The 15,942-nt window shown below is 39.5% G+C and overlaps 1 long non-coding RNA gene across 3 annotated transcripts; it reads left to right on the forward strand.

Annotated features, from left to right (window-relative positions):
• Positions 1-269: 269 nt before the first annotated feature.
• LOC127753938 (uncharacterized) lies at positions 270-2,649 on the forward strand. Of its 3 annotated transcripts, none has more exons than XR_008012728.1 (6): positions 270-510; positions 713-819; positions 969-1,058; positions 1,137-1,207; positions 1,911-1,984; positions 2,389-2,649. It is a non-coding gene; the product is annotated as an uncharacterized LOC127753938 (long non-coding RNA). The 3 variants fall into 3 exon arrangements; XR_008012730.1 differs by having other exon boundaries at positions 969-1,054; XR_008012729.1 differs by having other exon boundaries at positions 721-819.
• Positions 2,650-15,942: the final 13,293 nt, after the last annotated feature.

Here is a 15,942-nt window from a genome sequence, read left to right on the forward strand (position 1 = left end):
GTAGTTTTACGATAATTTAGTCCAAGTATGTGTAGTTCTATTAAATTTACTCTTTGTGTTTTAAAATTTACTAGAAATCATCCAGAATTATCGTTCAACCAGCTCGAATAGCTGTTTCATGTTTGGGACATTCGTGGGGTGCTCCACCTGTCAGTGTTTATATGCTTTAGTTGAGAAAAAACCCGGGAAGCTGAAATTCTCCCTCCAAAAATTTCGTCCAATTTTCGTAGACATCGTCTCCACATTTCATCTTTATCCACCCACTTCACTCTCTCACTCCCACTCGGTCACAGTCACAGACACTCACTCTCACACTAACCTTATCCTCTCGCTCTCCGGCGGTCTGGCCCTTCCTCCACTCATGCTCCGGCGGTCCGGCCGACGCCCTTCACCATGATGCTTCCCTTCACCAAGCAGCCAGGCGGGAGGGCCGCCGGGCGCAGCTGGGGGGGGGGGGGGGGGGGGGCGGCGCACTCTTGTTCCTAATCAACACCATCCTTGAGACCCTGGGTAGGTTCCCCTTGTCCCTGCATTTGTTGAGTTTCCTTGGCTCCCACTCCCCGAGCTCCTTTCTCTGGGTTCCTTGTCTTCTTCTTCACTGGTTCGACGACCGGTGGTGCTCAGCTCCTAGCCTCCTATAGCTGCCATCGTTAAGATGGTTTTGCAAGCACAGCAACTATTTCCCCACACCCCTCACTTAAATCTGACGCAGACGTGCAGGTGCAGAAGAGAGAAAGCTAGACGGCGACCGGGCCTGAGCGCACAGAGCACGACGGGCTAGATGATTTGATCTGCACCACGCATCTACTACAACTATGGGTATATCTGCAGATCCAGTAGATCCCTGTTATCATCCTCTGTTGACTACCTGTTCGCCTCCTCCTTTACCCACAAGCATGTACTCTAAGAAATTGTACAGGTTTCTTAATTAGATGATCTGATTTTGTTCTTGTTATTTTCTATTGCAGAGAGACAGATCGATCTCCGTTCTACTAGTTCTTTAGCCAGCAGGTTTCTTCTATGCATCCCGCGCGCTCTCTATAATCTCAAAATTGTAGGTGAGGCATATGGAGTATATATCCTGTATATTTCCTTTTAGTCAGCATGAAGTTTGATAACTTTGTTATTCTGAACAGTTCTAATTACTAATACATGGCATTGTGGTGTTTCAAGAATGGTGCGAGAGATTTCATATGAAGCCATTCAGGTATCAGAAAAATGCAGCCTTATTCCTAGGGAGTATATTATCAGTGTACACGATTCTCTCATTTTTCTTAAACTACTACCATACATATTTCACACGATGATCAGTATACATTGCCATCAAAGGCATTTTGCTAGATCCATTGAATTGCGCTAGATATTTGGCCATTGCGTAGTGGAAGGCGAACTATAATACTGGATGTTAAAAGAACTCGCTCAGGTCCAGTCGCCATATACTAAATGATGTGGCCACTTTAGTTAGCGAAGTCAAGAAAAATCAAATTTATTTGTTGGAATACAGAAAAGTTATGCAGTGAAAGATTGTATGTTTTCAGACCTTCACTGCACACAGGTTTTAGTCAAAGAACACCTGCTACCTAAAACCTCTGTTTTTTTTAATCTGTACATGCGTACATGAGTCTGAACTTTGAAGTAGAAGAACCTCTTTTTATCTCCATTCTATTAGTGTATCATTCAACATTATTACTCTATTTCTTCATGGATATGATCCTGATCTGAAAAAATGGTTATACATATTAACTTAATAGATCATTTAGCATATATATCAGAAAACAAATAGAGGTTATGCGACTAATCAGTTGAACAGGCAATAATTTTTGTCATTCACTTTTCCTTTCTCTCTCTGAAATACCTTAGCTTATCCAGCTTGTTATGTTGCACTGACCAATATATTTATTTGTTGTCAGTCTAAATCTGAGTTAAGGGCTTAAGGCTATTGCTTATGGTGTACCCATTATTACTCTCATCGAAACACAGCTTGGTATGCTTTTTCACCTCTTATTGCATTGTATTTGTGTAAAACAAATTCTTTGTAATTAAACCATTATATTTCCACTTACATTTGCCAGCAACTACTTCGGTGTGACAATTAACTGAGTTGTGGTTGCTGTCTTACTATAAATTGTGGATCACCATGTAGTGTATCTGCTTAACATACACCTGTTAGATGATAGTTGTCCTTTGGGTTGAAGGACATATAATTGCCTTATATATGGATGTTTAGTCCGAATTACTGGATTTCACTCTATCTGTAGTGCTACTGCTGTATATGTATGTGTCATCAGAATGTTCTTTAGAATGCATGAAATGTTCATTTTAAATAAAGCTCAGTTGCTTGGTGAGATCTCACCTACTTAACTATTAGCTCTTTACTGAAAACTCTAGGTTCTCCAGGCAAACCAGCTTTCCTTGCTGGTCATTCGAGTTGCTGTCACATTGCTGATGCATCCACCAATGCTGTGCCGGTTGTCTACCTAATTTTTTTTCCTTTTTGGAATTGTTTCTTCGCTGGAAATGTTGGTGTGTTGTCCTGGCATGTAATGTTCAAATTTATTCTCAATGGTAGCTGTTTGTAATATTGGGGTAGCTATTGTATCAGACTCGTAAGATTGATTAATTAAACATGGACGCGAATGCATGTGACAACATTCTTGTGTTGTATGTGTGATTGCAAGTGCCGCTGTTTGGATTCTATTATTTATTATATGGTGCAAATTAAGGGAAAATTGGCATTTTAATTGCTCACTCAAAGTTCCTTCCCGGGTGTCAAGCGGATGTAGGCTTGTAGCACTCTGTAACATGATTGAGCTTCCCGTGTGTTGACGTGCGAAAGAACTCGCAAACGAGATAAATCTTACCGAGTTCATCGTGCAGGCGCACCGTAAATTTACCGGGTGATGGCTGCAGCTGCACACTGCAATTCGTGCTAAACGTCCGTCCGTCTATTCCCGTTAACTGATCCACTCCGTTGGACGGTATTTGAGGACACCCAGTAACTTCACAAGTGTTACCGTGCGCTAGTTTGCATATAAACACGGTAACCTTGCACGGGAATCCTGCGTCACTCCCGGGCGAAAGTTGCTGGGTGTAGCACTCCGTAACCTCCTTACCGGGTGTTTTTCACGCATTGCCGTGTGTTTTTGACACCAGGGAGCTTCTCCCTCTCCAGTAGTGAGCCGTCACCTCCTAGTAAATATGGGCCGCAACTTCTGGACCTGAAAGTCCTCATGGCCCAATGGGCGTCTGCTCATACACACAGGCCTGCATGTCTCCTCCTCGGTAACAAATGAAAACACACTGTTAATTCATACTAAATGGGATTTTGATTGGAAACCTAGCTGAAACATTTATTTAACTGATGGTGAGTATGGTACTATGGTAGAATCTCACATACAAATTTGTAACTTGTCAGCTCACCCAAATTCTGAGAAAGCAGGCTGGTCGGACTATACTAGAAAGCCATGCATCTGTACTAGAAAGGTAGAGGAATGCTCACTGATCTCTGTAGATGATGGACACTCTGAGTCGCTGGACTGAACATCGAGCGGATCTAATTTGGAAGGAAATCTTCTTGAATCGAACATTCCATGGATATTAATTTCTGTATGGTTCGAACTGCTGTAGGAGGAACACAACTCGATCAAATTTCGTATGATTGGCTTCGTCTGCTAATTCTGGTTCAACAAGCATGCAGTCCTGCTGTTATGACACAACAAGGTCTTGCTGTTCGTGTTGCACGAACTATCTACACTCTCCTGATGTTTGCGCTTCCATAGGATGGTGCTATAATGGTGGCAAGGTTTAGACGTGATAAAAAAACATGGAGGTATATATGTTTGGGATATTGGAGCCTTTCATGGCAATGTAACTAGCTACCATATCCTTCTCCTAAGCACATTAAGAAAAATGACTCCCTAAATAATAAAATTCTATATTTTTAAAAATAATATTATAATTCCATATTGTTTTTTCCATCAGATGTCAAATAACTATAGAAAGTAGAATATTTTCACCTAGCACACCTAAGCATTCTAGATCAATTGTTGTACAACGTCAATCTGCTCGCACATTCTTTCCGGAAAGTCGGCGTGCTTCAACACTGCTTTCACATGATGCTTCAACCATATATCTGATCATGAAAAATGTTGAGGAAGCCTTTGTACCAATTACTCCTGATACCTCACAGTCCAATACGCATTAGACATGTATAAACGATATACTAACAAACATATCTATGCAGGAACAAGGGACAACTGCTCTGTTTATGGTAAAGTGAGATAGATCACTACCTCACGTGAGTTTGAGCCTTGAGCCTATTCACCTTTGCGGCTGTTATATAAGCATAGACACACATTGTATATTGATGGTAATTACCTTCGCTATTTTTCCTTTTAATTAACAAACTTGGTAATACATCAAAAGTGCATCCGATTGAATGATGTGGTGTGGGCAGGTACTACATTTTCCATCATTATTTGGTATATATGAATACTAGAGATTTCGTACTAGGACAGCATCACAATTTAAGCATGTGTGGTATTGTAGTACTATCAACCACATGTGCATCTTAAAAACCTAAAGGAAGGACTACATGTGCATCAGTGTGTGGGCACGATTACAAAAGGTTTTGAGAGTTGGTATCTCAGTTAATGTGCACTACCGGAGAAGTGATTTTTGCCGGGTGGGGCAAAAACCACAATTGTCCCGGTTCAGCAATTAACCGGGACTAAAACCATTTTTAGTCCCGGTTTTTAAGTGCAACGGAAAGATATGATGTTTAGTCCCAGTTGGTGACTAAAGATCATATTTAAGTCCCGGTTGTGAATGTGTCAGGAGTTGTTACTAACCGGGACTAAAGATTAATATTAATCCATTAGTTCTCATTTTTTCACTTGCAGTTGCATGATCCGTAAATGGCATATTGACATTGGAACTATCAAACATGACGGAAATAGCTAATGGCAGATAAGAACGTCTATGAATCCAGACATCCAGTAGAACAAACTTGTGGCATGCATTTGGTTTCTATCAGTGTATCATGCTTCTCTAGAAAGCTATAGGAGCACGGTGATCTGTAGTTGATCGACAATTCGGGCCACTGGTCTGAACATCGAGCTATAGGCTCTGATTTGCTAGGAAATTAAGACTAATAATATCTGAATTCAATATTCCCTGGATATTAAACTCTAGCTGAATATTGTTTGAACCATTTTGAAGGAGCACAACTCAATCAAATTTCATACGAATGCCTTCGTATACCAGTTCCAGTTCAACAAACATGCACTTATGCAACAGAGTCTTGCTGTTCATGTTCCACGTTCTCCTTACGCTCTTCTGCTGTTCCTCGCTGTGACAAGAAAGAGGATGGCCATTCGATTGGAGGGCTGATCAGAGGACCATCCATCACCGGATGCAAGCAATGCGAAGTTCACTGCCGCTGCGAGCAAAGCAGAAGACGAGGCCACAATCGCTAGGCTGTAGAGGAAATCTATTCAGTTTGCATAATAGGTGAGTAGACTTGCACACTCAGCCCATCCTAAGAACATGGTGAACCTCGCAAGCTTCGGCTTTGTGCTTCTCGCATGCTGCACATCTCGGGTGCAGTATCTCCTATTGATGTATCCTGATAATGGCTCCTGATGCTTCATATGCCTATGCTCATGCAGCTGATATTTGAGAGATTGAATGGCATATGCACTGTTTAGGATTTTATGGGAGTTTTTGGTTTGTGCAAGTGGAGGGGGTCACTTGATAAAACTTTGTGACCTATGAGACTGAGCTTCTCTCTTACATATATGGGCAGTTCTTCTTGATTGAACGAATGTATAGTTGGTACAAACGAGTTAGATTATTTGCTTCATATTAAAATACAGAGCAGCAAGAGAATGGACTTGTGGCTTCGCATTATTGTTGATAACACATTATTATTTACATCCTGATTAAATGGGCTGTTCTTGGCAAGGGTTGATATTTAATAAATTTATGGAAAAAGTTAATTCTGTACCACTAAGAAGAAGCACACACTCAAAATAAACACCATCAATTATATACTAAAAATTTATTAAACTTCTTCAAAACGCTCTTAAGCTATCAGTTGGCGCTCTAATAAATTAAAGAAAAACCTAGAAAATCTGAGAAAAAACATATATCCCTTGATTTTCACTTAAATCGGTAGTTCAAATACTATAAATAGTTAGATTAGATTTCTTAAAACAAACCGACCAAACTCTTATATAGTCTTTCCTTCCCTTCAGTAGGAAAACGTACAAATATTGAAACATTGACCTTCCTTTTCTTCTTTTTCCACGTATATAGTTGAGACAATAATAATAATTATTATTAGCGATAATATTTTTTATAAAATAGTTACTTTACAAACATTGAATATATTATCATATCACTCTTTACAAACAGATGCAAATAAATTGGCTCTACAATATTTAAAAACAAAGTTGACACCCATTATTTTATATTGTGTACACATTATTTTAGACTAATTTTTATAAAAATATTTGTCCATCGATTTTTACTTAAATCAGTATTAAACCATCATAACTATCTTTAAATAAACAAAGCCTCGAAATCACAAAGATTTTGAGAAAAAACACACATTCCCTCGATTTTTCAGTTAAATCGATATATGACCATTGTATTAGACTTGAAAAATCTTGCTAATCACCCCTCCTGATCATCCCGGCTAATCACTCCTCCTATCTCGAATACGTATGTACTTACTTGTTACATGTAAAAAGCATACATACAACCGCCAAACCCTCTCATTGGATATATATGATTAAAAAGGACTAATCCCACCTTACCTCATTGGGTTCCATTTATCATATAGCGTGGCATTATGAGTTGCTCCGCATATTGCATATAAACCATGCTAAGGTAGTTGGTTGAAAAGCTATATTTGTTACTATTAAATTTAAATTGTAGGACTGCATGTTGATATGTGTTTTCTTTTCAAAAAATATTATATAGATCACACATATAACAGGAAAGCGAGATCTATGATATGTTTTTGTTAATTTGTATGTAAGTATGTAATAAATTACATCATTGAGACTTTCCCTGCATATATAAATTTGGACTCTTAGTTGTACCAAGTGCTCTCTCTACTTGTTAATTTGTATCTAAGTATGTGATAAATTGCATCATTGAGACTTTCCCTTACATATATAAATTTGGAGTCTTGGTTGTACTAAGGCCCTGTTTATTTCAGCTTAAGATTATTGTAATCTAGATTATTAAATCAGATTACTCTAAGCTGGATTATAATAAGCTGACATAGATTAAGTTGCAGTTGTTTGTTTCTTTGGATTATTGGAAGCATCTAAGGGTAGCGAGTCTTTAGCCACTCAATAATCTGGAAAAAGCTCCTCCAGAGGAGATTATTAGTTTATACTAATCTGGCTTATAGATTATAATAATCTAGCATAATAATCTACTTGTTTGTTTGAGGTTACTCCTAATAATCTAGATTATAATAATCCTAAGCTGAATCAAACAGGGCCTAAGTGCTCTCTCTACTAATTAATTTGTATCTAAGTATGTAATAAATTGCATCATTGAGACTTTCCCGAATTTAGCCTGGAAACAACCTAATCTGAAATTCACTCATATGGAGATTTGAACACAGGACCTTGGAGTGTTACTCAGGTCACTATAACCACTAGACTATATGCTCTTTCGCCACTCTACTGAACCTACAACGTGCAAACTATAAGCAGCTAATGTAATTATGTTAATTATGGCAATTATCAGTATGAGACACGCATAGGGCTGAGAGGCATCCGGAGAATGTGACAACCATTTGCATCGGTTCATAGAATGAGTGAGCTAAGTTGAAGTCCTAGTTATCATTCTGATCCTCTCAGGTGCATGTGCATATCAAAGGAGGTATAGGCTGTGTTCGCTGGAGCCGGTTATCAACCGGAACAGTGCACACGGAAAACGGAACGGTCCATTATTAGCGCGTGATTAATTAAGTATTAGCTAATTTTTTTTTAAATGTATCAATATAATTTTTTAAGCAACTTTCATATAGAAACGTTAAAAAAAACGCACCGTTTAGCAATTTGAAAAGCGTGTGCGCGAAAAACGAGGGAGATAAGTTGTGAAACTTGGACTAAGAACACAGCCATAGTCGTTGTAGGCTCATCTAACGTGGGTATCGAGGCAAGCGCTGAAGAGACTTGTTAGTACTTGTTTCTGCTACTTAAATGGGAACAATGCATATATATAAATTTTTCTCCCTATGTTAATTGATCGCTACGATAGTATATGATATAGTTTTATCCCTAGAAATGCAAATAAGAGATTTGTAAATACATTATTTGTACATCAAAATGTTGTTGAGTTCACATAACTCAATCTTTTTCCCACTTGCCTGAGACCTCAATGTCAAGATGCTCCTATCATATCAATGGAATACCTATTATAGCAACTCCGTTTTTAGAATCCGTCCTCATGACAAGTTTAACCTCACAAAGTTTAGCAATATATTACTCGTACATCCCTTCAAGAATGCAATACCTCCGACCAATGTGTCGTGACAGTGGCTCCTGATGCTTCACATGCCTATGTTCATGCCCTCGACATTTGAGAGATCGAATGGCATATTACATTGTTTTGGTTTTCATGTGAGTTTTCGCAATTGTTTTGTGTATGTGGTGAGGATCACATGATAGGCCTTTCCTATGAGGCAGTGGCGCTCTTACAGGCAACTTGGTTGGTAGGAGCAAGTCAGCTTAATTGGTTCTCAACAAGATGCAGGGTACAGATACATCAATCTACATAGCAGCAAGTGAATGGACTTGCGGCTTCACATTATTATTGAAAACATGAATGATTAATTGGATACTGTGCAGGCTAGGAGTTGATATTGGTTTAATTTATAGAAAAGCAATTCAGCATCATCATGAAGAGACACATACATTAAAACAAGGAGTGACATTTATCAAAATGACGGCGGCATCTTAGCATTGTGGTTAGAAGCAAGTAAGAAAATGATCCATTGAACTCTATGAAGTCATGGCTTCATGGGTATATTCTAACTGGATAACTGTATAGAGTATAGACACAGAAAAATGATCATGAATTATGTATTACAGACCGAAAAATTCATAGAAAAAGTTATCTAAGTAACACTGATATATATAGAAAGATTTTAGAAAAATCGTACTAGTGATGTGTAGAGTTCTTAGCAAAAAATTTACTTTTGGATAATCAAACCTCCATCATGTGTTGTTGTTAAGCTATATTAAATGCTGAATTTAGAGATGTGGATACAATGAATGGGGACGACAGTCATGTGGGGGCGATTCTTAGGCTGGGTTATTTTCCCTTCTTTCCGAACTCACCTTCCTCTTTTTCCTTGTGAACGCTTCTCAAATTGCTAAACGGTGTGTTTTTTTAAAGTTTTCTATATGAAAATTGCTTTAAAAAAATCTTAGGCTAATACTTAATTAATCACATGGTAATGTGCAACACCATTTTCCGTGCGGGAAGGTGGAGTTACCTCCCGAACTCAGCCTCAATGTTGCTATGGTTGAGTCCTTTCCCTTAACAGAGCCAACTCTATTTTTCTAATAAAAAAATTAGCCGAATCTCGCACGCAGTTAAGCAAGGCTATTTTTGGCCCAATCCTGCCGGTCTGACCGCAATCGTCAAAGCAACACAATCTTGTTCATCATCTGAAAATCAATCATCTCCACAACCACTTCACCAATAATCTCCAAATATCAAAACCAATAACATCAAATGCCAATTCTTCATCACAAATAACAATCAAACACACTTTGATTTGACATGGTTTAGCCGTGCAAACCTTTTACTTTGTATGTCCTACCTATCCTTTCCACCTCACTTGCCATCTTCTCCTTGTCATCCATAACAATGAGGCGACACTTGGCCACTACCCGTTGGATTGAAGCCTGATTGAAGCAAGTAGTTGTCGTCAAGTTTGCCGAAGCAGGTCGAGGACAGCGAGATGGTTCAACATCAATTACCAGTCATTTTGAAGGTGGACAAGTAGCCTCGCAATTCAGACCTAGTTTAGGTCTCGGATCGCTAGTTTCAGCTTACCCTCTCTTGCTTTCTACACCCATAGATCCAACACGAGCATCAGCACTTTGGGTGTCGATGTCTAGCACTCCAGATGCTTCGCATGCCTATGTTTTCTTCCAACATGGATGATTGGAATCATCTGCACACCCTTCCCACTGGTATTGTTTTTGCATAGGTAGATATGAATGGATGACTGAAGTTTTGTGCACTCCATTACCACAGGTCTTATTTATGTCGGAATAGAGACTATTAAATCCGCAACCAATCCAGGTAAATAGGAATAGGACACATTGTTTTTAGGTTTGGCAATGGCTCTCCGAGATATATTTCTTTGAAACAAAATAATTTCTGAGAATGCGACTAGTGTGTATTTGACGGCTGTGACGTGTGCATGGTTCATATATATAGTTGTCTTATAGGCAGCTTTCTTCACTAGCTGACTATAAATAATCCTTTGAGGATATCAAAATTAATGGCGTGTGTGCACCAAGACCAAAAGTTTGTTGCAATTTAGTTGACATTTTTCTACTCAATGATATTGGTTATTCCACTGTAGACAGCCCAATTAAGAATACCTGCCTCTTGAGGGCCGGGAGTACTGTTGCGCTCGATGTAGCTGGTAATTAACCGATTTTGTGAACCTTATCGTAACTGGTAATTAACCAGTTTCATGTTTAGATGGTTGAAGCAGCAACCTAAAAATGTGTTGAACCATAAAATCTGAATCTTCAGGGAGTGGGCCTGTGCACGATATCTGGTCCGAATTTCTCGTTTTTGACAATCACACGTGCGTGTCTGATTTGTTTTTTCAAGTTCCCTGCAGTGTCCCATTTCTCTATACTTTTTTTTTCTTGCATGCTGTCCTGTGGAGTAAATTGTGTTTAGGGCCATCTTTTATCACCAAAGTTTCACTTTAGACTACCCTTTAAACCATCTTTTTGACTAGATTAATTAGTTTACCTTTGTTTCACTTTGAATCATCCCAAAAACTTTTCTCGAGCACATAAATGACTTTAACCACATCGACACCCATAAACCGAGAATCTTCTCGACTTACATGTAGACTATTCTTCGCAAGATTAGAGGGTTGATACAGCTAGAACAATGACTTGAGATGGTCCAAACTGCAACAAATTAAGATAATCTTACTTAGTTTAAAGTGAAAATATTAGTTAGAGGGTAGACCAAAGTGAAACTTGGGTAACAAAAGGTGTACCGAAGTGCAATTAACTCTTCATTTTTTTTTTCGAAAGTGGTGTGAACCTTGTGTGGGCTGTCCATAGATGGGGCCTTTGAAGCAAGCAACGCTGGGCATGATTTCTTTTCACTTTTGAGTTCTAGCAATTTGTTTAATTTATTCATGACCAACGAACATAAGATAGCAAGCCATGTGGATCGGAGTCGACGGTGGCGATGTCGGGGACGATCGGAGTAGTGCAGAAGACGAACGATGTGGGCGACGTAAACTCGCTCTCTCAACAGGAGAAAAATAATAGATATACAACAAGCAAATTAATTACAGTATCACAAATTAATAACGTGTTGTACTGTAGATGCCGTGTGATTTTTTTTAAATTATACAGTACAACGCAGACACTCACACAGTACAAACGCACGTAAACCCTACCCCTATGAGCATCTTCGAAGACTGGGCCGGCAAATTCTGGAGAGATTGACGAAGTCACCACAGGCGTCTCGCTATCGACGGGTACGTCGCCTACCATTGTCACTGTCGACGGGTATGTCGCCTACCATGGAAAGCACAACGCCGTTAAATCCTGCAAAATTCACTCCCATGGGGAGTAGAACCCAAGACCTCAGGTGCTACTGAGACTCTTGCAAAATTCACTCTCTTTTTTTTCATTAATCAATTACATCATTGGTATATTTTAATTTTTGTGAGAAGAATTAAACCACAAATAATTAGCTAGAAAGTATGGTGTCGTCTAGTCTTATAAATGCTAGTACCGTAAAGTATGTATTACGTTATGACCCTGGTGGCTCCAAATCCTGGATCCGCCCCGTCTGACCAGAGGAACCACTGCCGCCTGCCGCGTGCACTGCAGAGTTCACTGCCACTGTGATGCGAAGCAACGAAGATGCCAGCACCGCTAGGCTGTCAGTACTTGTTCCTCAGTTCGCATAACAGGCGACTGGACATAGTTTTAGAGTCCATCCTCATGACCAGGTTAACCTCACAAGGTTCAGCAATGTATAACTCGTACAACCCTCCGAGAGTGTAATACCTCCAACCAATGTGTCGTGAGAATGGCTCCCGATGCTTCACATGTCTATATGTTCATGCCCTCGATATTTGAGAGGTCGAATGGCATGTTACATTGTTTTGGTTCTCATTGGAGTTTATGCAATTGCTTTGTGTAAGTGGTGAGGATCAAATGATAGACCTTTGCTATGAGGCAGTGGTGCTCTTATATATAGGCAACTTGGTTGGTAGGAGCTAGTCAGCTTAATTGGTTCTCATCAAGATGCAGGGTACTTGGGTACATTGATCCACGCAGCAACAAGTGAATACACCAGTGGCTTCACATTATTATTGACAACATGATTAAATGGACATATATTAAAATAAATTAATACCATCAATCAATATCCCGGCGGCATCTTAGCATTGTGGTCACAAGCAAGTAAGAAAATGATCCATTGAACTCTATGAAGTCATGGGTATATTCTAACTGGATAACTGTACAGAGAGTACAGACACAGAAAATTGCTCATGAATTAAGTATATAGACCTAAAAATTCTTTGAAATGGTTATCTAAGTAACACTAATATAGAAAGGTTTTAGAAACAATCATATTAGTGATGTGGAAAGTTTCTAGATAAAACATACTTTTGGATAATTGATAACACCATTAGCGATTTAAAACATAAGTGTTGTTGTTAAGCTATATTAATTGTTGAATTTTGAGATGTGGATACATTGAATGGGGACAGTCATGTGGGCCATTGGCGATTCTGTGGTTGAGTCCTTTGCCATAACAGAGCCATTGGTGAAAGTATGAGTGTGTTTAACAGTAGAATATAACGAATTTGAATGAGAAGTGAATTTTGGGACAATTTCTAAATACTAGAAATACAATTATTTTAAACAGAGATAGTATACTTTTTTTTCTCACACGCTATCCTGCTTCATTTTATACCATCGATATGATAGCACTATATTGATGTTGTGGTCCCAGGCAAGTGGGAAAATGATTGAGCTACGTGAACTCAACAACATTTTGATGTACAAATAATGTATTTACAAATCTCTTATTTTCATTTATAGGCATAAAACTATATCATATACAATCATAGCGATTACAACATTATATAATCCAGATCCATCACACAGGGAGGAAAATTCATATGCATTGTTCCTATTTAAATTCGAATTTTCATTTAGCAGATATGATCATGTTTCAAGTAGCAGAAAGGCAGAAACATGTACTAACAAGTCTCTTTGGTAGGGGTGTAAGTGGGCTTGTCCGCCAACCCGCTTAAGGCAAAATTAGTACGTAACCCACTGGTTTAACCCGCGGATTTGACCAGCGGGTTACCTATTAATTTGACATATAATTGAGTTTATGAATCACGACGCGAATACTCATGAATTATCATTAATTTAACCTAAAAGTGAACTCGCGGGTTGGCCCGCTTGCATCCATAGTCTTCAGTACTTGACTCGATACCCGCGTTGGATATGAGCCTGCATCGACTTCCTCCTTCGCCATGCACCGCAGAGGATCAGACGATGCCCATGTATGCTCTGGAATGATAACTAGGGCTTTTACTTTGCTAACTCGTACGAGGAACCTATGCAAATGGTTGTCACATTCTCCTGATTCCTCTCAGCCCTATGCGTGTCTCATACTGAATGATGCCATAATTAACATAAGCTGCTTATGATTTGCACGTTGTAGGTTCAGTAGAGAGAGCACTACAAATGTTTGGATCTCAAAAATTTTTGGCCAAACGTTGCGTGTCTCATACTGAATGATGTCCCTCACGTTGTAGGTCCAAGGTACTCCAAATTTATGGGTGTGTTTAGATATCTCAAAAATTTTTAGCCAAAAATATTGTTTAAACCCAAATTTGGCACCTTGGATTAAAATAGGAAAAATTGCCAAAGTTTGAAAGTCTGACGGTTTCCTCGGAGTAGGCCGGTCTGACCGCCATGTGTTGGCCGGTCAGACCGCCGGTTGAGGGCCGGTCAGACCGGTGGTGTGTGGCCGGTCTGACCAACAAGTCCGAGTCCGGGTCTGTTTTGCCGGGTCTCGAAGTTTTCTTGCTCGGGAAGGTATGTTTCGGGTTTCCTTTGGATTCTATCCCGAGTTAGACTTGGAGGAGGGCCTGTAGTGGGCAAGACCAACCCCCTATATAAGAGACATGGCCGGTTCAATTGTAGCTAACCAATCTACAATCAATCAATCGAATCGTTTTTCATATTGCTTTTAGTTTTCTCTTAGTTTGTCCATCTTTGTTGATTTGCACTGTAAATCGTCCGTCGCCGCTGCGAGAGTGCGACATCTCTTTGTAGGTATGTCCCGAAAACCTTCCGTTTTGCCCACAAGACGGGTAGCTATCTAGAAATCGGCTCCGCTAGCCGGTTTAGTTATCAAAACCCATCTTGGTCTAGTTTTTGCTAGATTAAGGTGGTTGGCGACTTTAGGATCACCGCAAGGCATAAGGTGTTGCGATCGTGGTTATCAACTTGTCATAAAAAGTTACAACAAATATCACATCAAATGTATGGACATATCCATGGAGTATTAAATGTGGACAAAAAAAACTAATTGCACAGTTTGCATGTCAATTGCGAGATGAATCTTTTGAGCTTAATTGCGCCATGATTTGATAATATGATGCTACAATAACTATTTGCTAATGATAGATTAATTAGGCTTAATAAATTCGTCTCGCAGTTTACATGCGGAATATGTAATTTGTTTTATTATTAGTCTACGTTTAATAATTCAAATGTGTGTCCGTATGCTTAAAAAAATTTTGGAGGAAGAACACGGCCTATATGCATATGTACAGAGAAAGTCTCATGTGTGGTGTGTGGGTTGAAAGAACTCATATTTATTGCACTGTCTTTATAGGCCTTGGTATACCTCCATTGAAGCGTGCAGCGTGCATGTTTTTTTTCCTAATTGAATGGACCGGAAATGAACCCAATATTTGAGGTATGGAGTTTTTTTTTTCGATGACTCCAATGATCATGGTTTACGGTTTGCTCAACAGGTGTAACCGTGATCGGAAAACCTATATTTTCTACCTATCATGGTTTGAAATTTCAGACCCCACCGATAAGCACAAATCTTCCAAAAATTTACGGTTTTTATCAAATATTTGTAAATTTGGTCAAAATTTGTTGAAATTCAGTCAAAATATGTTAAAAGTTTAAATAATTTCAGTCATAAAAAACAGGGAATCATGAAATTTTTAAATTTTCAGCAGCCACCGAAATTTCGGTGGCAACCGAAATTGCAAACCCTGCTACCTATTCGTCTGCACTGACTGGTGAAAATGGAGGAATTTTTTTGAGAATTAATATTATTTTTATGGAAAATCGCAAAAGTAGTGGCCAACCGGGGAAAATCGCGAAAGTAGCTCCCTGTCGAACGGGTGCAGTTCGATAGGGCACCTATCGAACGACGGGCAGTCGACAAAGCCCTGTCGAACGGCTGGCGTTCGACAAGCTCACCTGTCGAACGGAGGGAGTTCGACAGGGCCCACCACCCGGCGCCGCGAGGCCTGTTGAACCGGGGGTGTTCGACAGGGCCCTCCACCGACCCTGTCGAACAATGGGCGTTCGACAGGCCGGTTTAAAGCCCCGTTCACCCAGGCCACGATGCTTGTTC

Source organism: Oryza glaberrima, chromosome 11 (assembly GCF_000147395.1).
Source record: "Oryza glaberrima chromosome 11, OglaRS2, whole genome shotgun sequence".
Taxonomy (NCBI): domain Eukaryota; kingdom Viridiplantae; phylum Streptophyta; class Magnoliopsida; order Poales; family Poaceae; genus Oryza; species Oryza glaberrima.